Genomic DNA, 21,566 nt, shown 5'->3' with positions numbered 1-21,566 from the left:
TGTGTGATTTGTCACACGCTGGCTTCTGTCTCCCGGTAGGGCTCGTAGATATGGAAACCAGGTCATCTCCAGTAGAGGCACCGAGGGCTGTGTCCTGGCTACTGCCTCGTCATGCACTCCAGCCCAGAGGGACCGCCTTGAGGACCTGAGTCCTGATGCTGCCGGAGGTCAGCACGAGGCCACGGCTGCAGACCCTGGTACATCTCTCTCGGGGAGTCATTCATTTCGGGCTGCAGAGGGCTTGCTTCCTCTGATCGCCAGGCAGGACTTGGGGCATTCTGCAGACAGCTGGGCCCCGACGGGCTTCCCCAGCTCTTTGGTGACACCACCAGCGGCCTTTATTTACTCTGACTCCTCTGAGACAGACATCTGGCTTTCAACATCTAAGGGGACATCCTTTGCCCATTTGAGAATGGGCCCCATTGCCCATTCTCCATGGGCAATGCCTTTGCTTCCTTTCATTCCATCCCTTCCAGGCCTTCACTCCAGGCCTCATCTCTCATTTGGTTCATCATAAAGGCCCCCTAACTGCCCTCCCGGCCTCCTCTCCAGTCCCCTTCTCATTGATGCTCTGCGGCTAGAACCGTTTTTCCAAACTGCTGTTGTCTGATGGCTTCCTATGATTTCCAGAAAAAAGTCCAGAAACTGTAGTCTGATACTTGGGATCCTCCAAATCTGGCTAGTCTACATTTAACCTTATTTTACAGTCTTCTCACGTATGTCTTATTTGCACCAATCATACTGAGTGAGCTTCTTGACATTCTTTTTTTTGTGTTCCCAGCCTGTTATTTTAAAGTTCCAAGTCACTGCAGTGGCTACTACTTTTGGATGACATTTTCCCTTCTGCTTCACTTTCAAATCTCAGCTCAAATGCCAGCTTTGTGATGTCATCCTCCCATAGTCTCTAGAATTAATCATTTCCTCCCTTTGATTCTCACACTGTTCTCTTCATATTCTTCATAAACATTTGTAAAAATTTCCTTTTTCCCCACAAGATGATGAGCTCTTTTCATGCTGGGCCTGTGTTTATTCCGCTCTGTGTGCCCAGTGCCTAGCTCAGTTTATGACATAGTATCTGCTCAATAAACATGTATGGATATTTGGATGGATGGACAGATTTATGGTTGGGTGGGATGGTGGTGGTTGGGTAGGTGCATGGATGGATGGATAGATGGGTGGGTGGATGGATGAATGGATGCACAGGTGGGTGGGTGGATGGTTGGATGGGTGGGTGGATGAGTGGATGGATGGATTAGATGGAAGATGCATGGATATGTTAGTAGACAGAAGGAAGGAAGGAAGGAAGGAAGGAAGGAAGGAAGGAGGAAGGAAGGAAGGATTAATGAGTGACTGTGTAGATGAGACAGGGAAAATGTATCCCAAATAGGTTTAAAAGCTTGAAGTCCATTTAAGGACAAATGTTTTACCTTCAGGGGAGTGGTTGCAATTGATTTTGTGATAAAACCAAAGAAAGCTGAGATATAAAATAAGAAGGGAAACTTGTTTTTCTACCTGAAGAAGCGTGGCCTCCAGAGAAATTATAAGAGTCATGATAGAATAAGTGAAAAAGAAGTCAGGCTTTCCCTGCTAACACTCAGAAGGCAGAAGGTAAGGGAGGCTGGGAGTAAAACCACTGCAGCAAAAACAGTAAGTCAAAGTCCAAACCCTGCTCATCTCCGAATTGCCCAGAGCCCAGCTCGGTGGATGGCACACAGTAGGTATTCAATAAATGCTTACTGAATGAATGAGGAAGCATATGTGCAAAGCACGTATTGAACCCAAAAGCAGATATATTCTCTCCTAGGAGCTGTAAGTGATCTGGGGCAGTCCTTGTCTCTGAGCATCACCGAGAGAGAACTCTGTGATTTCTACGAATGCCAAGTTTTGCCTAGATGGTCAGGGAACATGGGCTGACTTTTCTCTGACTTATTGCATGTGTGTGGTACTATCATTCTCAAACACTGAGTGTTTGCAAGTGTGCAGCTCTGGGCTGTCAAGTGGAAGGCCCTTCCCCTCCTGAGCATGGAGGCTTCAGCCAAGGAAATGAACCTGTCTTTCCTGATGGTGGGACCAGAATAATCAGACAGAGGACCACAGCTGTGTTTTACCTGCCCACAGGTAATATTAGGTGCTGAGGCTCTGAATGGGGGTACAGCTCCAATTCTATAGAATTAAAACAACAAGGGGTACTGGGTGGCTCAGTTGGTTAAGCATCTCTCTTTGGTTTAGGTCATGATCCCAGGTTCCTAGGATCGAGCCCCACATCGGGCTCCCTGTTCAACAGGAAGCCTGCTTTTCCCTCTCCCTCTGCCCCTCCCCCTGCTTTTTCTCTGTCTCTCTCACTCACTCTCTCTCTAATAAATAATAAATAAAATCCCTTTAAAAAAGAATGAAGACAACAATATATGATGGGAAGCAAGGAAATTTCATCACAAAAGATCTCCTGGTTGTTGAGAGGGGGATGTGTTCACACTGGATGGATTCAGTAGCTAAATAATTCAGCTGGCTTAGATATTTCAGGTCTGTGATTAGAAAGATACAAACATAAAATTCACTTCCCATATCCTTCAGATATGGGAAAAAAGGAACTGTCCTCTTTATCATAGGGCTCTTTAGGTCAACAAAACACTTGAGAAACATTTACTGTTTGCCAAGAACTGAGTTAGTTCCAATTGCGGGCCCAGAGAAAGAACAGGCATGGCCTTGGCTCTCAAGGAGCCCTGTGGGCAGGAAGACGAGACAATAACCCAGCGCAGTTCCAAATGTCCAGGGCCCCAGTGGAGGCATAAGTACCAGGGGCTAGGGGAGTAATGGGGAAGGAGTTGAGCTTCACCTTACATGGAGCAGTCCTGAAAGGTTTCACAGAGGAGGGAGGCTTAAAGGGAGGGAAATGGACAAAAGAAAAGGTGTTCCAGGCAGATGGACTAAATGTTGGGGCAAGGCCAGTGCCAAAAGGGGGGTTGAAAATATTCGAGATGCGGGATGCTGAGAGGAAGCCCAAACTGGAATTATGCAGCAGGGGTGGGGAGAGGCAGACAGAGCTGAGATGGGGTTGTGTGGGCTGGAGGGAAGACTGACCATGAGGGATGGGAAGGTGGAGTCACTTGCAAGGCATGATTCCCAGAGATGGGAAACAAATGCGGAAGCACAGACTTGAGGACCCCAAGAGGCCAGATTGAATGTCTTCTCCAGTAGTGAATTCGCTGTGTTTGAGGATGCTCAGGAGGAAATGTCTGGATCTGGAGCTCGGGACAAAGACCCGGATGGAGATGCAGGTTTGAGTGTCACCCAGGGAAACATGGCAGGCTCCGGTGATGCATCTGAAGTCAACAACCATGAATGGGGAGGTTGTAACAGACGAGGCACGCAGAAGCCTCACCCCACAGGTGTACCTAGTCAGCTGTGGGCTTTCCGGGCTGCCCCTGACGGCATCATTTCCAGCATTATTCACCCGCCTGCCTCTTAGTCCCCTAGCTTGTCCCTGCTTTGAGTGGCAGCAGCATACTAAGAGCTACAAGACTAAGAGGTGGTAACAGCTCCAGGGGCCAGGGGTCAGGAAAGGCGTTGTGGCGTGGGGGGCATTGTGTCACAGGCTTTCTGGGTTAGGGGGCTAGAGGCAGCCTCCACCAACTGCTATGGGGGGGCTCCTCTGGGCTCGGGAAGAGCTTCAGCGTGGCCAGATTTCTGAGTTGGAGAGTGAGCCCTTCATAATGTGGTCTGACAGCCAGAGGTGGCTTTTTCTACAGACTGTTTCAAAATCCACAGTGCGTGAAGTGTGACAGCAGGGAAGCCGGCTGTGCCGTGTGTGCGATCTCTTCCCAGGCTGCAAGCCTGGGGGCTTCTGTGTGAGGACTTGGGGCCCAGAGAAGGGGGTCACCTGCTGGGGAGCTGGCATCAGTGCTGATTCCCAAGGGCCCCGCCTCTGTAAGATTTAAGATGCTCTTATCTTCTGGGCATCGAAAACAAAGAGAGTGCCTAGCCAGGGTGGCAGGTGGCAGGAGGAAGGCCTGAGCACCAGGGGTGGGAGCTCAGACCCTCCCCCTGCCTTGGGCTCACCCGTAGGGGGCGCACTACAGCCAGCCAGGCAGCCCACCGGAAGCCCTGGTTTCTGGCTCCTGCCTCTCCTCCAGCATAAGGATTCCTGGACCGAATTTCGGGCCTGTGTGACTCAGTCTGAGTCAGTGTGCTCCCTCCAACTTAGATGTGTCACCTGTCATTTCTTGGAAGGAATTGTTGGGTGGGAGGAAGAATCTCTTCAGTTAGGAACAAGGGCTGCTGAGATTCAGATGGTCCCCTTCTCCCCACCACAACCACAACCCTAAATGACCCAGACACCTCCCCTATTCCACATAGGATACACTGTCCTAGGCTGGACCCTCCAGGGGCTGGACCTGGCGGCAGTGGGGAGAGAGGGAAGCTAAGGGCATCCCGTTGCCTGCTCTGACAAGCACCAGCCGTGTGACTGGGGGCACGACCCTTTAGTACCTTCTGCCTTATGTCCTGACCTGTCTGGGAAATGCCAGGACCAGGAAGCTAGTTTTGTTTTGTTTAGGACAGACAGGTTCAAAGAATCTGGGGTACAGTGGGTGGCCATACTTCTTGTCCAGGCCACCTGTCTGTCCCCAGCTACACACACCCATGTGCACACACAGTCAGAGGTGGCCACTCTCCAGCTTCCTGAAGGTGGGCGTCCCCAGAGTATTATACCGGTTACCACTTCAGATAAAGCAGGGACAAGAAGTAACTTTTATTGCCCCCCCCCCCCGCCGGCCATGGGGCAGACACTGTGCTGTACATTTTTTTCTATGTTAAGCTTATTTAGCCCTCACAGAATTCTATGCACGGCTTCAGAGAGGCTACGTGACTTGCTCAAGGTCACTCAGCCAGTAAATGGTAGAGCCAGGATTTGAACCCCAGGAGTCTGACTCCCCATGCTAGGCTCTTTGTGTTCCAGCGAATTTCCTCTGAGCAGAACCTCTACCACTGTGCACCTCCGCGTTCATCCTCTGGGCTGAGCTGCAATCCAGCTCCTTCTGCCTGGCTGATTGACTTAGAGCTCACTGACACAGGCTTCTCGAGTCCGTCCTCCTTCCCGAAGTCCGCTTCTTTGATTCCCATCACCCTTCGTTCTCAACCCAGCCCAGGAGAAAGGTCTCACCTGCAGGATCTCCCTTCCGCCAACTGTCTGCTGTCACCTCTGATCCACCGGTGACTTCTCCTGCGTCTTAGTACGTCTACTTCCTATTTTCCAGCTACAATTATCCCGCCAGGGCAGGATCAAACAGACGGCTGTCTTCCGGGTCTTCAGGTGCAGGAAGCTGGTTCTCAGCCAGCTCCCATGGCACGGCCCCGGGTCGACTCCAGCGCGGGCTGAGAAGGGGCCCTCCGGGCTGAACTAACCGAGCCGACCTTAGACTTTCCAAAGGGACGACCAGATGGCAGGAGTGGAGCTGCAGAAGAAGCGGACCTTGGGCAGATTCACCTACAGCACTGGGGACCTGGACCAGATGCTGTGGGCCTCCTGGCTCGTGGCTGCTGCACAGCCCCCCGCGGCCGCACCAGGCTGCTGGGGAAGCGGCGGTGGCTGATGGGCCTGCGCGAGCCCAGGACGCTCCACGGGAGGAGAAGCCCAGGGGTCAAGCGCACCTGTACTGCAGGGCTTGGCCCACCCACTCCAGACCGCAGGGGACGTGGCGCCCAGACCATTGGGCATGTGGCGGGCGCGTCTGCAACCGCAGGGCCTCCAGCTGGGTGCAGATGGAACCTGAGGTGATTGCGCAGCTGGGTGAGTTCTCCACCCGCTACAGACCTGGAAGAGGCCGAAGCGCATCGCATCGGGGCCTCCCGCCCCTCCCTCTTCAACCCTCTCACGCAGCGTGCTCGGCCAGTAAGGGCACAGGCTTGTGCCCTTGAATGAATCAATGAATCAATCAATGAACGAGAACTGTACCCTTAGAGTTGTACCCTCGCTCCCATCTCTGGGCCCTGGGCTGTGCTTTTCCCATTTCTCCTCATCTAAAATACATCTGCTTATGTTTTCTGCTTGCCCACGTTTGCCTGTGACTTTGGGTCAGAGAGTGACGCTTCTGCTCTTAGCCTCTTCTAGAGACTTCCAAGTGAGGATTCCAGCCACCGATCCACGATTTTATCTCTGAGGCCATAAAAAGAAGTTACCAGTAAGTCAGTGATGGACACTCTCCCTGCCTCCCTTGTGGTCTCTTTCTGGCCCAGCCTGTGCCACAAAGGACAGGGCTCTGGGGGTGTAACAGATGCCACTGACGCCCTGCCCATCTCCTCTTACCGTTCACCACTTGACGCTGATGGCTCCTTCTGCGACGTCTGAAATTCTCTGCCGGACAGGGAGCCTGGACCTCCTGCAGAGTGCACCCCCCCACACACACCTTGAAGCAGCCCTTAGCTGATTCTAGATGGGAGTTGGAGAATAAACACCTAGCTTTCTTGTCCCTCAGATGGGACAGCTCTGAGGTGTAGTCTCCACTATCAGATGTCCCCAGTGAGATGACACTCGGTCCCCTGCATCAGTAACCTGCTCATTCGCTCACCTGAGCTGAAGCTCTTCCTGTTTCTGTCTCACCCCTCACACCCCCGAAAGTACTTCCTGTACAAATTTCTGGGACTTGGATCCTTCTTAGAGTCTGCTTCTAGGCGAACCCAATCTAAGACAGGGTCCTAAAGCAACTGTACAAGGTGACTCTGGCTTCTCTGCAGCTCTTCCAAAGGGATCACAGGTGTCAAATTCCCACAAGAGTTTCAGCACTGAGGCAGTGCACACGCCAAAGCTCCAGTGAGTGCAGGAGTAAAAAAATGTTTAACATAGTCATCTTTAATGGAAGCAAGTTATGTAGCTAATAATACTGATATTTTCAATGGACCGAATTAAATTATGCTTCCCATCTTGTATCTTAATTAAAGGAATAAAAACTGTTTCACATTTTAATTAGCAAGTATGTCTTGAAAAGACTTAAATTAATATGGGAGTCATCACCATAGGAAAGCAGCCCTCTGCCAAGATTCATGAGGCCAGAGAGAGCACGGAGCACAGAGCTGGCTTCTCATCATGAATGAGGGCAGCTGTGGCTGGAACTCAGAAAACTTGGCCCTTTGAATTTTCTGAAAGGATAAAAGCAGGAGTCTGGTGTATAGCTGGGAGGCATGACCACTCGTGTCTCTAGAAAGATCCACCTTCTACATCTTCTTTAGGACATTTGAACACTAGATCTAGAAAACGTGAGTGTAGCAATGATCCTTTTTCTCATGACTCTGCCTTGGCTGCCTTCTTGCATGAGACTTCTTAGAGGTTCCAGAAGACTTGTTGGCAGAGCCTGAGAATGAAAGAGGCTCTACTCTTGGAGCTGGCCTAGCAAGAGCCTTGACTAAAGGTCCCGTGCAGGTTTTGGAGAGGAGCCTAGCTCCTGTCTCCCATGGTTGTGTGTTTCCTGTGGTTTGGGGCCATGCTAGGTTTTGCCACAGGCAGATTGGTAAACTGGTTTCTTCTTTCTTTTTTTTAGCTTTACTTTTTAAAAAGTTCACAATACATAGTTGTTTAAGAAATTGAAAATATGTGAAGCAAAGAAAATTCAACCCCAAAAGCATTATCCCAGCATCCAGAGATAATCACTGATAACATTTTGATGCGGTTTTTCCTGCCTCTTGGCAGCTCCTGGCTAATGTTTCTGAGGCTCCTGGGGAATGTGGGAGGGGTGGATGGAGCACAGAGCTCTCATTCTCCTGTTGCACCTGCTTCCACACTGCTGCTCTGGTCCCCATGGTACCCTCTCACTACCTTCCACTACTCCAGTTTGCTGTTCCAGGTGTTGGTTCCCATGAATCAGACCACGAGCTGGCTCACTCCCCATCTTCCATTTCTGCAAGAGAGTGAACCCAAGTCTCTTGTATCATGGCCTGGGTTCAAGGGCTAGGGTAAAATGGGATTTCGAGATGGAAAAAGTTAGATTAGATGTCATTATTCCTTCCTTGAGGACTCTTTACTGCCTCTCTCTGCTCGGTCCAGAGTCCTGCCAATAGATTCTTGGTTCATTTTCTCCCCATACGCTCTCCAGTCTTCTCTCTTCTTGGTTGTCCCATTTTCCCAAACTCCTTACTTGAGTTGCCATGGGACCACTTTCAAGTTTCTGTTACTCTGTTTTGCTAGGTGCTCGAGTTTCCTTTTTGTCTCTGCCTCTCACATATTGACCAGCTCAAGACCTCTCCTTTCCCAGCCAGGAGACCAGGAAGTTTCTAAATCCAGTGGCCAATGACTGTTGAGATGACTTTGCCCACTAGAAGACAGAAGTAATTGGAGTTGTATTTCATTTTATTGTTTTATTTTCTCCTTTCCTTGAAATAAAAGTCTTTCATTTTTTTTTTTTAAGTAAATTGGGGGTGGGGAGTGGGGTGCATGTGTAAAGTGAAATTAGAAGTGAGAATCTTGCTGGGGAACTATAGAAAATTTCAAGGCTTTGACTCATTCTGCTGAATCGCCCTGCAGAAAGGAGTGCCATCTCCTGTCCCTCCAGCATTCCAACGTGAGGGTCCGTTTTCCAGCAGCCTGGCCAGCTACGGATGATATAATGTGGAGGGGGAAAGAATGAGCCGTTCTGATGGGCGGAAGTCACCTCTGTGTGTTAACGTGATCTCCAAAGCCCTCCCTCGGCTGTTGTGTGGGCAGAACCTGGATAGCAGGAGCCATCGGTGGAAACCCACATGTCACCTGTTTGACATCAAACTTCTGAACGGAATCTTAAGTTCAGCACAGCCATTTATCAGAGTTTCCAAATGTCGCTTTCCACTTTGCATCAGACCTCTTCTACATATTAATGTGATTCTGTAACTAGCGTATATATGTTTGTGGCTCTGCCTCAATTTGCATTTGAAACTCTAATGAGGCTCCAGGGTGAGCCAGCTCCCTGAGGAAAAGCTTTTCATTCAGTTGCTTCCCCATGTGATCTGTGAAGATGTCCTCGAAGGGTCACAGAACATTCAGAATCCGCTCAAGCGGCCTGCTTGCAGTCTCTGTCATCTCTGGTGCTCAGTTTGGGCTCTAGGCCAAATCTTGACCTGTACATCCTCATGCCCAGGGGGAAGGCCTGCTCTGGTTCGTTTGCTTTTTCTTGGTTGAAGGTGATGAGCCTGCATTCAGAGGGGTTTGGCCACTCAAGGGGCTCCAGGGCCCAGAACTAAGTTAGAAGCTTCTGCAGAGGTGACTCAGAGCAGGGAGAGCCAGATGGCCACCCCAAGTCTGAGTTCTTTGGGAAAACTTTTCCCAATGTCTGATGCTTTTGCTGCATTATCCGGGGGCCTGCAACAGAAGCCTGGAGGCCTCCTTGCCCTGGGCAGAGCTTCCACTCTGAGCCCATGGGGTTTGCACCCCATGGAAGCTTCTAGAGTGTTTTCTGCTACTCATTCTGTCACCCTCTACTCTCTCCTCCCTTTCCCAGGCCTGAGCTTGAAGACAAGGCAGTGGGACATTGAAGGCTTGCTTGGAGGTTTTGGAGGGGAACACTTGACCTTCTGTCAACTAAATCCCAGTATGGAAGGCTTGACCTTTCAAGCCTTCCACACTGGGATTTAGTTGACAGAGGGTCAGACCTGGGTCATCCCTGGCGGATGTCCGGTTACCTCAGACCCTTTAAAGGGGACTCCCCTCATGCCCAGTCATGTACTAAGGTCCCACCAGCTCTCAAAAGGTCAGAGCCCCCCAGCATGACAGCAGCAAGGCAGGTGCCCTGGGGTTTTCTTGCTCATCCCTGACCTGCTTTCTCTCCAAACTCCATTTTGCCCCATTCTGAATCCTCGGCTCCACACCCACATTTCGATTCTGCAGCCTGAGACTTTGGACTTGATATCTACGCTTTGTCTCCCAGGTATTTGGATCTCAGCTTCCTCTGGGACACACAGGCCCCAGGTTCTCTGCTTTTCAGGCTCCAAGATGCTACAGGTAGGGGTTCCTGGCTATGCTTAGTCCTGGTGTCTGAACTAGGCCCCTCAGCCTGGGCCGCTCTGGGACGGGGCCGGGCCCTCCTTCCCTCCTGTGCGTGGGCGCACAGCAGGAGTAGTGTGGAGAGGAGAAAACGGAGGGGGTCCTTGAGATCTGTAGCAGAGAAGCTGAATCCAACCCAGAGACAGTGGGGAGAGAACTAGCCAGCCCCTGCACCCATCCTTTCAAATGTATAGTCAATTCATAAAGATGGGGTCCGATGAATAGGTCTGTCCCTTCCCCACACATACCTGCTAGACCGCACTTTCCACCAGGGGTACCACAGAGACCTTGGGAACTGCTGGGGCTGGACTGGAGGCCCTGGGCCTGCTTCTGCCCATCCCAGCCCTGCTTAGCAGCAAACACCAAACCACTTCTTCATCAGGAACTTTTAAGTTTTTCTTTAAATGTCATACAGATGTACAATTTAGTGATTCTCACTTCCGTACATCACCCGGCGCTCATCACAGCAAGTGCCCTCCTTAATCCCCATCCCGTGTTTCACCCATCCCCCCACCCCCTCCCCTCTGGGAACTGTCCATTTGTTCCCTGTCTTTAAGAATCTATTTCTTTGTTTGACTCTCTCTGTCTTTTCCCCTCCCCGTCTTTGCTCTTTTGCTTTATTTCTTAAATCCACATATGTGTGAGTGCCTGGGTGGTAGAGTCGCTTGAGTTTCCGGCTCTTGGGGTTGTCTGGGTTGTGATCTCAGGGTCCTGGGATTAAGCCTGCATCAGGCTCTGCTCTCTGCGTCAGTCTGCTTGTTTCTCTCTGTTCCCCTCTTTTCCCTCTCCCTGTTGCTCTTCTCTCTCATATAAATAAATACATCTTTTAAAAAAATCCACATATGGGGCGCCTGGGTGGCTCAGTGGGTTAAAGCCCCTGCCTTTCGCTCAGGTCATGATCCCAGGGTCCTGGGATCGAGCCCCGCATCGGGCGCTCTGCTTGGCAGGGAGCCTGCTTCCTCCTCTCTCTCTCTCTCTCTGCCTGCCTCTCTCCCTACTTGTGATCTCTGTCTGTCAAATAAATAAATAAAATCTTTAAAAAAAAATCCACATATGAGTGAAATCATATGGTGTTTGTCTTTCTCTGACTGACTTATTTCACTTAGGCTAATACTCTCTACCTCCATCCACATTATTTCAAATGAGAAGATTCCATTCTTTTTTATGGCTGAGTAATGGTCTATTATAGAAATATATATATGTATATATATACACACACACACATATATATATGTATATATCACATCTTTATCCATTCATCAGTTGATGGGCCTTTGGGCTCTTTCCATAACTTGGATATTGTAGATATTGCTGCAGTAAACATCGGGGGGCATGTATCCCTTTAAATTCGTATTTTTATATTCTTTGGGTAAATACCTAGTAGTACAATTGCTGTCATAGGGTAGCTCTATTTAACTTTCTGAGGGGTCTCCATACTGTTTTCCGCAGCAGCTGCACCAGCTTGAATTCCCACCAAGAGTGCACGAGAGTTCCCCTTTCTCCATGTTGTCGCCAACACCTTTTTTCTTGTGTTGTTGACTTTAGCCATTCTTGATGGCCATCGTCAAGACCTTGAATGCAGTTGGATGGGGACCAAGAAGGCATGAGGCCTCAACCAGTCCCTCAAGTCGAGGGAAGAGTTTTGGGGCTTCTCCTGTCAGCACGTGCCTCCTGGAAGAGATGGCTCTCCTCCTTGCTCTTCTCCACAGGCCCAGGGCCAGCCTCAGCCTATGGTCACCGGATGGCTGGCTTTTCCCGGTTTGTCCCTAAGTCTGAGCAGGAGTGGAGCCTGGGTTAGTTTGCTCGGGCTGCTGTAACAAATTACCACAAACTGGCTGGCTTGAAACAACAGAAATTAATTCTCTCACAGTCCTGGAGGCCTAAAGTCCAAAATCAAGACATTGGCAGGGTTGGTTCCTTCTGGAGGCTCAAAGGGAGAAAGAAGAGTCTCTGTCCTTGTTTCTGGTGGCTGCCAGGAGTCCTTGGTGTCCCATGGTTTGTGACGACACTGCTTAAACCTCTGTCGCTGCCGTCACATCGCCTTCTCTGTGGGTCTCAACTCCCCTTCTCTTCTAAGGACACTGGCCATTGGATTTAGGGCCCACACTGGTCATCCAGCCAACTATACAACCCTGTCCTGAACTGAACCAGGCCCGCGTGCCTGGATTCTGTCCTCGTGCGGCTTCCCCAGAAACTGGGCTGTCCCCAGGATTCCGGGACGCTTGTGATTCCTTGCTGTAGCCTGTCACTCTGGTCTGAGCTCCTCCAGGAGTGCTTTCCCGACACGTTGACCACGTCTGATCCACCCGGAACAGCAGAACTCAGCCGGAGGTCACTGTAGCCCATGAGACACAGACAAATTTTTCTGGACCATCCACGCCAGGACAAGGCAGTGGCTCAGGGGAAAGGATGCGGGTTTTGGTGCGAGATGAAGCGTGGTACTTGGCTCTAACACTCACTCCCTATACAAGGGGTAGGGTGCAGGAGGGGGGGTGCTCACACTCATTGGTGAACAGAATTAAGCTGGACTTCACCTTAGGTAATGAGTATCATGCAGGGCGAAATTTCAGACCTTCCAACTCCAAAGCAAAACTCAGGGCTAAGAAGTCTTACCATTTTTTTTTCTGCCAGGGCACTATTTAGATTTGCACGATGGGTGAGTTTTGATTAAATAACTCACTGTTGACAATGAATATGCAAACAGATGTTAATTAAGGCCTTTGCCATCTTCCTACCTCATTCTGAATGTTCAGCCGGTGGGGGAGTGTTGCTGCAATCCCTCCCGCGTTCCACCCAGAGCACCCTCTGGCCCGTCCCCAGGTTGCCCTCGTCAGACTCCCAGGATTATTCAGAGCTTGAATCATGTAGACCTGACCCGAATCAACCTTTCTCCACCAGCGAGAGAGCACATGCTCACACGGCCTTCTGATTAATGAACCGGGTTCTGGCGAGGGCCTCTTTGCGGATGGGTGGAGGAGAGGATGTCGCCCTGTTAAACATGCTTAATTAAGCTAGATGAATTGCTGGACTCCTCAGCAACGGGCTGGGCTTCAAAGCTGGCCTCACGGCATATTCGCACAGTGTGTTCTGCATCTGCATGTTTGAAACGGGATCGATCTGTCCCAGGATGTCTGAATGCCTGGTATTCATCACGGTCTTTCTCGGCACGGTGGGGTGAAGGGTGAGCTCAGAGAGCATGGCCTTGCCCTGGACTCTCTCTAGAGACGAGCTGGGGCTCCGCTCTTCGGGGAGCGTGGCCAGCTGCTGCCGCCGACCAAGCAGGAGTGAGGAGGAGAGGTACACGCAGCCGGGGTGTTAGTCCGAAGTGATATTTGAAATATTTAATAATAGGGATAGCACGGGCTCCAACCCATTGGTACAAACCCCAGCCATAAATAACAGAGCTGTTCTGCCAAATATCAGCTGGCTATGAGCCATGGAAAAAGTTATAGTTTGTAGAGTTTCACATCTATTTCCTCGTTTGATTGTAGCCACAACCATTGGAGATGGGCGTGGATACTCTCTTAATTGTAGAGACGGGAAACTGAGGTTCAGAGAGGCTGTGTGTCTTCCTCGAAGCCCCATAGCAAATGCTGTTCTAGAAGCCAAGCACCTCCTTGTGTTTTCTATCATCTTACCTGGCCTGTGTCTGCACAGATGCTGGGGCTCTACCAGGTCCACAAAGGTCTAGAGAAACCCCCCAGGTGCTCTCAAGCGGCCAACTGGTCACCCCAGGGCAAAGGTATGAGTGAGGGCAGGAGAGGGACCTGCAGGGCTCTGGGATTCATAGTCAATCAGGGTGGAACCAAGAGGCTAGTGTGGGCCTTTCTGTGCTCTCTGCTTGCAAAGCCCTATGACCGCAGGGAGGATCCAAGGAAGAGAGGATGGCACAGAGCACACAGAGGAGGAAGTGGGGAAAGTACAGTACAGAGGGTGAAGAGCAAACGAAGCCAGTGCTATTGAACGCGTCACCATTGTGGGCATTCCCCTGGGGACCGTCTGAAAACCATGTGCCCTTGCCTCAGAACTCTGCCAGTGGAGGACAAAGAGGTGGGCACTTATCCCCCCCTCCACCAACCCCAGCCCCTGGCATGAACCTCCCTGCACTTCACAGTTGTGCCTGGCCACTCGGAGAAGCCAGCCAAGTAGAGACAAGAGACTCTCGGGGTGAGGCCCAAGGACTATCTTCACAACTGCCAATGAACTTGGGGGGCTGAAGGGATATGGGCTGGGTGAGCCCCAGCATTGGCCATGCCCACAGATCCCAAAGGATGCCAGAAAGCAGAAGACAGGCTTTCCCCATTGTGGGCTGTTTTTCTCCACATGAGGCAGGGAGGCCTGGGTGTTTCAGGTCTACGTCCATGCCCAGGACAGTGCTTGATCTTCTGGAAAACTCAGAGAAGGTGCCCCTCCACTGTCCAGCTATGGAATATTAGTGTCTGGACTTCTGTCTCCCAATCCTCTGACTTACTGGGAAGCTTCTGGAGACTCTGTGGTTTGGGGATCCTTGCCTGTGGCTCTGGTGGGAAATGTCACACCTCCTAAGCTGACAGTCTCCCCTCCTCCACAGCCCCATCCTCACGCCAATCTGTTGCTGGCACCTCTATCCCGCCAGAGGGCCTGGTGGGGACATGTGACAGATACAGAACATTTTAATTTCGGAAGCCATTGATCTAGAGCACGTTAATAAATGGCACCTGTCGGTCCAAATGTTGTTTGCCATTTGTATCATCTTATCTAAGCACTGACTGCATCTAGATCAGAGCTGTGCCAGTCTTTGGGGTCAGATCATCACACAGCTACTCCCCCCACCGTGTCCTTCCCCTCAACCAAGAGGAATTGTCCCGCCAGCCTATTAATGACAAGGGTAGTGCCTCTGAGGTTGGCTTAGGGGCCAAGGATAGGAGAAAATACTAGGAAATTGCCGGGAGTAGCTAAGAGAAAAGTGTCTCTGCCTCTGCCATCAGGGCTAGTCTTCCATTTCGGTGGTGAGGTGAAGAGAGTGTATTATCACCTGCATCTGGCCCCTGACAGCGGGCAGTGGGCCCATCAAGGGAGCCTGGAGCCTGCCTCCACCTGGCTGTGTGGACCAGAGCGTGTGGCTTGTCCTCTCGTTTCTTTCATCCCATCACCTAGGCAATAAGCATGGAAGTCTCTGCCTGGTGTGATTTCACTGGGCTGCTGGATATAATGAGGCAGGACAGCACTAAAAAAGCAGAAGGAACTGTGGAGATGCATTTTATTTATAAATCAACATGGATGAATCAAAGTCAAGAACACCTGTACCTGTGTGGGATGGGAGAGGCTGGGCATGGTGACTCACCTGTGATGTTAACCCATCTGGATAAAGATAGAATGTGCCAGAAGGAAGGGGTCTGCTGCAGAAACTGGGCTTCAGAGAAGGGCGGTATTAGTCCAGTCCCAGCTATCCTAGAGACAGGTCTGCTTGGGGGTGAGGACAATTGCTAGATCTCAGTGGATTTTTCACTGCTTCCATCTATTCCTCTCGCCTTAGTCAGACACACCAAGCAAGACTCTGAACAAGAATGGTCTCCTCATGCTCTAAACAAGTATCCTGATATGGTGGGTGTCAGCTGGATTGGCCATCCAGCATGGTGGCACCCATATCCTATTTCCTCTTTTTCATCCACCAACTCTTGACATAAGGATAAACCGTCCCCAGGTCCCTAGGTGATCTAAGCTTCAGGCAATCAGAACATAATGTTCCTCCCTTGGCCACAGGGGTGAATTTGGGGATGGCTACATGACCTAATTAGAACCCAAGTGATTCAGTGAGATGCTTACTGGGGCTTCCAGAAGAGAATCTTCACTCTTGCGAGCTTGACTGGAAGCTGAGAGGACGGGGTCCTGGGGGGGGGGGCAGGAAGCTATCTCACAACTATGTGGAGCCCGAGATGGAACTCAGTGCAGTAGAAGACAGAACCCAAAAAAGGAAGAAGTTGAGTCTCAGCGATACCATTTGAGCCCTGATCCAGCAGCACCTGAAGCTGGACTTCCCTCTGGGATTTTCAGCCTGGTAAACTGATAAAGTTCTTTTGTGCTTAAAGTAACTTCAAGTTTAGAATTTCTGTGTCTTGCAACCACAAGCATATGAATCGAAACACGTGGACAAGGGATAGTAGCATTCCGGTTCCCTTTACAAATAGTTGGGTTGGCATTCTCACTTTGCACCTGTGTCTTTGGAGCTGGATTGTGTGTTTGCCCTGAAAGACTGATATTTTGGGGGCGCCCTGAAAAAGTGGACTTTCCGAACTCAGATGGCTGATCACTTGGCCTGGGTATAACCCTCCTATGAAAGACCCTGCCTGCCCAAGGGACCATCCCTGGCACTGGGTGTCATCTCTGTGGTCACTGTGGATGACCTTCTTTGTTCATCCACATACCCCCATGGGCTTCCTTCCTTCATGATGAGGCAGAGAAGATCACAGATGCTGGGTCACCTATCACTCCTTGCTTTGTTTCTTCAGATGTTCTTTAATCCATTCAACAGAGAAGAAAATGAGGGAATAGCGAAGGATCTAGTACTGTTGACTGAGTCAGGAGTCATATTCAAAATATTGCATTTAACAACCGGGGCGGAATACTCTAGAAGCTGTAGTTCCCCAAAGTGTCCATGTTAAGGTGCCTATAGGGAATGCTGGGCCACGTCAGGGGTCTCAGCCCAGCATATGCCTCCTGGGGAGCCAGGGCCCAGGGTCATCAGAGGCAGCGTCTCTCCCACCAGGGCTATAGCCCGGAGACAGGAAGGCAAGGAGTTGGCAGGTGTAGAGCCAACAGGCACGAGGGGAGCAGTAGTGGTATTTCAGTGTTGTAACCACTGGTGTGGCTATCCCGTTGAGTGCTAGCTACGTTTCGGGCCTGAATGGAGACTGATTTTGAAGGGCTTGGCATGCCAGGTTGAGGAATCGTCATTCTACCTTGAAGACACTGGGGAACTGTTGAGGGTATAAAAGAAGGAGACTGACCTGACCAGATTTGTGATTTAGAAGCACATTTCTAGAGACAGTGTGGAAGATGATTGGATAAAGGACCAGAGACAGGTAACCTGGGCAGGAGGCTGGTGACAACAGTCCAAGCAAAAGATGGGGTTCTCTGTTAGAATAATCTTTTCCCTTTAGGGACAACTGAACTGAGTGGCTTGGAAGGACTTGGCCAGGAGATGATGATGATGATGATGATGATGATGATGATGATGTGTGTGTGTGTGTGTGTGTGTGTGTGTGTGTGTCTGTCTGTTTCTGTGTGTGGTGGGGGTTAAATGGGATACTTTTTCTGATAGTGTGGGGTAAGCGTTGGCTGTCTTTGGGTTTTCCTATTCTTTTATATGTAGGAATTCCTGAACACTCCGGGGAAACCTGCCCTTGCAGGATATTGTCCTGCATTCCTTAACTTGGGTGCTCCACTGGGATTCTGAAAAGCTTCGGTTCACTGACACACGTCAGTGAGAAGCTGCCGAGCTGTTTAAGCTTTGACCATCTCTACTTGAAAAGCTTGAGATGAAGTTTTCAGAAGAATGCTCCTGCTTTCATTGCCAGAGGTGGGGAGGCACTTAGGTGGCTTAGACCTTGAAATAATCTCACTCCACCCGCAACCTTGAAGGGTCCCTGAACGGTCGTGACCGGAAATGAGAGCATCATCCACGTTAGGGAAATCCATTCATCGAGCATTTGCCGAGGCCCTACTGCCCGCCAGGCACTCCTGCTCCTTTCACACCTGCCCACCGCCAAACACATCAGCCCGTAGGTGGGAGCGGTCAAGGCAAATCCAAAGCAGTAATTTCCATTCCCCATTAGCCAAAGCTGGCTCTGTACTTGGGCAACATCCACGGCCAGACTCATTTAGGAGCTCCAGGAACTGCTCCTTTCATGGTTCTTCCATTTCCTGAAGGTAATTCTTAGGCATCCAAAGGTTATGGTTCTAAGAGGCCACAGGTCAAGGCAAGAGTAGGTCACCTCTGGTATTCCCGAGTGACAGAGAACAGCACTCCCACAAAGATCCCCTTTATTGCACTGTGATGTCTTCTGCACAACTTGGAAGTTGCAGCTCTAAGGGCCCCGATCTGCCACTCAGCCCAGCCCAGACTTCAGCCTTGGAGATGGTTTTGCAATTAGGTATGCGATATGGTTTTCTGCTGATAATCCCTTTGCGGCTGCTAGAAAGCTGATTCAAAGCTGCTTCTCACTGGAAAGCTTTCTTTTTAATTCAAAACTGGGCTCTTAAAGGAGACCACTAACTCTTCTTGTACTGAGCATTCAAACCACCATTATAAAGGACAGCTTTTGAACGCCAAGGAGAGTCCTTTCCTGCCACAGACTCTTGGGGGAGGTGTGGCTACAGGGAAGGGGGACTCACAGGGAGGCATTGTTGAGGGTAGAGGGGAAATTAGAGGGGATCCAAGGATGGGAGAAAGATGAGACAAGCTCAGGTAGAATGCCAGTTGTCTTGAGGGCCAGTCTTGCTGTGGGCACAGAGAGGTTGAACAACTCCCCCAAGGGTACACGGGGATGCTGAGTAACCTGATGGGAGGAATCTGCTGGAATCCTGGGGCAGGGTTAATGCTAATAATAGCTAATACTTCCACTATACTTACTATGTGCCAGGTGCCATTCTTTGTACCAGTTAACCCGTTCAATCCTCACAACAAGATAAATGCCATTATTATTATTATTGCTATCATTTTCTGACTGAGGAAACTGAGGTAGAGACAGGTGGAGGGATTTGCCCAAGTCACAGGGCTGGTGAGCGGTGAGGCAGGATTCAGAGCTGGGTCAGCTTTGGGTCTGTGCTGAGAACCACTGCACCAGAATGGGGTCTGGAGAGTGGGAGAGTTCCCAGGGCCCTTGGATTTTCATCTACAGAGGGGAGGGGAGGATACCAGTGGGTCACACTGAAGAGAAAATGAGAGCGTGAGGGAAAAGTACTTTGGGGGCAGGAGGGCTGTGGAGGAGGGCTCACACCTTCTGTGAGGTCATCTTGGTCCCAGGGCGAGGGGAGGTAGGAGGCTGAGAGACTGGCCTTTCCAAGGAGAGCCCCAGAGGCTCTGGGATTCTCGGGGAGCCCCTGAGTCTGGAGAGGAGATGGAGGAGGCAGGAGAGAAGGACCCCCAGGAAAAGAGGTGAGCCTGGCATCATCCCCCCTCACAGTCCAGCCAGACCTAGAGATGGAGTCAGAATGCTTCCTTCCATGCCAGGTCCCATCTGGGGAGCCTCTTGGGGCCTCTGGACATTCCACTGGATCCATTTTCCACCTTTCGTCAGACTGATTAACATCTATGTGAGCTCACCAAGTGCAGGTTCCTCCCAGGGCCCTGGACAAATGTTTATTGCACTGAATTGAGTAACACTTTTCTAGTGGCCACAGCCCTTCTTCTAGCTTTACTGTGTGACTATGGGTTAGTCACAAAACCTCTCTGGGCCATCTCCTTGTCTGATGAGTAGAGAGTTGGGTGGGATGATTCTGAGGGCCCCTTCAGCTCTGACTTCCCAGTGTTCTAGGGATGGAATGACATGAGGTGGGCAAGCAGAGGTCAGCCTGTGTGCCTAAGAGTCTGTATCCCCTTTGTTATGGTTTCTGTGGAGCAGACTCTGCGCCCAGAGCTTGTCTTTAAAGCTCTTTGGTTCTTACCAGCGACTCTGAGAAGTGGTTTAGGACCCCGAGTGGGTAGAATTAACACCGACTTTATTCATCTGGCAACAAGAATTTGGTTGGCAATAAATTGCTTGGCCAATGAGAGCATAATCACTCCTCATCCGATTACCCCTCACCAGGAGCTGTTCGGAAATCCTGTCAGTGGCTGATCCGGCTATCACTCCCAAGGAAAAAAATTAAAAACAAATTAGGTGCAAGGATGATGAATTTGATGAAGGACAAAGATACCTCGAGGTTTTGCCTCCTGCAGAAAGACTCGGGAAGGGCGCCTGGGTGGCTCAGTGGTTTAAGCCGCTGCCTTCGGCTCAGGTCATGATCTCAGGGTCCTGGGATCGAGTCCCATGTCCGGCTCTCTGCTCTGAAGGGAGCCTGCTTCCCTCTCACTCTCTCTGTCTGCCTCTCTGCCTACTTGTGATCTCTCTCTGTCAAATAAATAAATAAAATCTTTAAAAAAAAAAAAAAAAAGAAAGACTTGGGAAGTGGGCAGAGGTCACAAGCAATCTTAAGAAGCTGCCAATGAAGCCTAGTGGGGAGAGCTGGCAGCCCCCCCCCGGCCTCACTCCTGTGCTGTAGGAAAGCAGGCTCCGGGCTCCCTTCCACCCCAAGGTGTATCCACCCGCCAAGCAGGCAGGAAAGCAACTCCCACAACCTGAGCTGTGAACTCACTGAAGTCCCAGCTCTCCATCCTCTTACATCCCACCTCACCTTGCACAAAAAAGATGACACAGACCCCCCCCCCCCCAAAAAAAAAACCCCAGCAGGCAATTCTGTGCTTCTGGTCAATATCAGAGAACAAGAAAGCCTCCTAAACCCAGGGCCAGACTCAAAGCCATGCCTTGGGGCCGCAGGGCACCGGCTTCCCTGTGTTCTTCTGTCCTTGCCATGCGAAGGTGAGTATTGTGGCCACACTGTGTTCAGCTGGACCGTGTACCTGACCCCTTTCATTCCACCAATGCGAACTCATTTCGGATATTCATCTTGCTGGCCAACAGGCTACTGTTTTCTCCAATAAAGCTCCTTTCTGCCATGCAATATGCTAATTTTCAGAGTCTCCGCTGTTGATTGAAATACAAAGAGAAGCCCTTGCCCTGGTCGCTTCTGACAGATGGGTTTCTTCTTGAGTGTGCATGTTAGCGGATGACCCCTGGTCTGTGGATACTCAGTGAGGGCAACGGCTTGGAAAAGTGAGTTCCGCTCTATGCTGAAGTATTTGGAAGTAAATTATGGACATCATACAACAAGAAACCAATAACAGGAGACCTTGTGACCCCTCAAATCACTGAGATTGGAGAGAGAAAATAATTTACTAAACCTCATCTCATACACAGGTTCTATCTCCAGCTGAAGATTCAGTCACTGACTGAGTTCAAATCCCAGACAATGGACCCCGATCCCCATCACTGGCTGACCTCTAAACCTGGCCACAGGCAGAGCCACGGAAATCTCCAGAGCCTGCACCCCCAGGCACCCTTCACAGAGGAGCCTGGCACAGATCTTAAACCAGCGTGTGATCATAACTATTCAGGTCACCCAATGAGCCTTCCAGCCTGAACCCCCTTTATAAATTTAGTTTGGTTTGGATTTTATGCCAGCGGCATTCCAGGGAGAAATGTGGATTCTCACCTCCTTACAATACAAACCACTAATTCAGGCCTCTGGGAGTTCTTTCGTGGGGGGCTTTCACTTCCTATTAATGTACTGCCTAGATTTTTGGCACATTTGGGGACTCATAGTGAGTTTAGCATTTTAAAGAAGCTAAAGAATATGTAAAGCATCCTAATAAAAATATAGTTAAGGGTCCAAGCGGGAGGAATTATTGTTACGTGAAGGCATCGGGCTCATATTCCCAAAGGCACTTTTTGCTTATGTAAAATCTTTCCCCACCTGCTGTTACTGG

This window comes from Meles meles, chromosome 8 (genome assembly GCF_922984935.1).
Source record: "Meles meles chromosome 8, mMelMel3.1 paternal haplotype, whole genome shotgun sequence".
In the NCBI taxonomy this organism is placed as follows: Eukaryota; Metazoa; Chordata; class Mammalia; order Carnivora; family Mustelidae; genus Meles; species Meles meles.
This window is presented reverse-complemented; position numbering follows the sequence as displayed.